Genomic DNA, 2168 nt, shown 5'->3' on the forward strand with positions numbered 1-2168 from the left:
TTCTGGGTTAATTGCACCACAGCAGCAGCTAATCCAGCATTAGTTAGTGGTCCGCCCAGCTCTCTGCAAACTTTCATCCATGCTTCTAGTCCCCTGTTCTTATATGGGGTTATGGCGGCTCTGCATTCCTTAGTGCACTGCTCGTAAACAAGCTGTTTAATTAATGGCATGGCTGCGTCTGGGTCACCAAAAATTCTGCCAGCAGCCTCCACCATGTGGGCAACAAAGTCCAAAAACGGCTCCATAGAGCCCTGCAGGATTTTGGTAAGATTGCCACTCACCTCGCCTTTATTTGGTAAGGCCTTCCATGCTTTTATGCCAATTTTATTGATTTGTTCATAAACCATGCTTTTATGCCAATTTTATTGATTTGTTCATAAACTTGAACCGGGTAGCCTATCTGCTGATTGGCGAATCTCCCCTGTCCAAGCAGCATATCTCTGTCCCAAGCTGGGTTCCCCGCAGCCTGATTGGCTGCAGCCTCTTCACTAGCAAATTCAATCAAAAAGGCCTTCCAATCTAAATACTGACCTGGGCTCAAACAAGCTCGTGTGAGCCCACTCCAATCACCGGGTGTCATGCAGTGTCTGTTTAGGGCCTCCACCTGGGCTACAGCAAAGGAGGCCGTGATTCCATATGTCCGCACAGACTCAGCTAAAGATTTTATAACCTTAAAATCTAAGGGTTCATGATACCGCTGTCCCTGTGGATCCTGAAATATTGGACAGGCTAGATGTAACTCGGTTCTGACCACTTTCCACATGCCTGGGCTGAAAGAACAGCCGGGGCTGCCACTTCCAGGGTCCTCCGCATAAAGCAGAGGGGCCGAGGGTGTGGCGCGGCACATGGAAGGCATGCATTCGTCTTTATCTGGGTCCTCACTCTCCTTCCCTTTCCTCCTCTTTCTTATCTTTGTTTTTTCTATTTGTTCTATGAGTGATTGTAGTTCCTCTGAGTCTGTAGACTCAGAGGTCTCTAGTTCGTTCGGCAAGATCGGGGTATAACCCCCCCCGCCGCTCTCCTCCTTTTTGCTGTCTGCCCTTTCCGATCTTTCTTCCTGCAGCATTTCTAGGGCGGCCTGACCATTCTCTACTGCCTCACTGCAACGCTGGTCCTCGAGACAGCCTCTTATCAGTTTCCATATTGGTCTCACTCCGCTCTTAAGCGTTCCTTGTTCAGAGGCAAAATCTAGGTCCCTCCCTAGTTTCTCCCAAGAGGCCACCATGAGGCTTCCGGAGACAGCGAACCACGGGGCAACGATGTCACATTCATCCAAAAATCTCTCTAAAGTACTCTTTTTTATTTTTAACTTTTTTGAGTGCAGTAGCTCATTGAGAGCCAAAAAAATTGGGTGCGAAGAAGAAGCACCCATGTTTTAAACATTTAAAGCTGGTAAACAAACTTTTACTTTTACTTTTGGCTACTCTATTGACTAGACCCAGGTTCTCGCTCTCTCTTTATCTACCGAGAAGAGCAAAAATCCCCCCGCTCTTGTCGCGGATTCCCCTTTTACCTGGGAACTTACTCCCCGCTCTTGTCGTGGATTCCCCTTTTACCTGGGAACTTACTCCCCGCTCTTGTCGTGGATTCCCCTTTTACCTGGGGACTTATCCCCTGCTCTTGTCGCGGATTCCCCTTTTACTTGGGGACTTACCGGTGCACCACCCTGACCGCAGAGAGTTCTGAGTCCTCGTTGGGGTTATGGCTGAGTCCCCGTACGGGCCACCACGTGTCGCTACCGCCTCGACCAGCAAGGAAGACGCGACACTGAACTCTTCTCTCTGCAGTTTATTCAGGACCTTTGAGTAATCTTCTGACCCCAACCCCGGGGAGAATTCCCCACAGCCTTAAGTACCCGCTGGGTAGCCAACCCTGATACGCCACGTGGGAACCGCCAATAGGTTCAGGTGCGTGAAAGCAAGCCAGATTCTTTGCCTTAGCCATATAAGGAGTTGTTTACCACAGAGAGCACTCGCCATCGGGAAGGCGGAGGGCGGAAGCCGGCGCCATCTTCCAGGTGCGGCCTCTCGCCGCTCTCTACACACCTTCTTCAAGCCTAGTCCTGAATAATTTTTATTTGCCCTCACCCCACAGCTCCACTGTTTTCTTTCCTTTATTGCAAGATGGTCTCATTTATTATTTTCAGTACACTTGCATTTTGATTGTGG

Source organism: Dipodomys merriami, unplaced genomic scaffold, assembly GCF_024711535.1.
Source record: "Dipodomys merriami isolate MVZ:Mamm:240054 unplaced genomic scaffold, mDipMer1.0.p SCAF_20, whole genome shotgun sequence".
Lineage (NCBI taxonomy): Eukaryota > Metazoa > Chordata > Mammalia > Rodentia > Heteromyidae > Dipodomys > Dipodomys merriami.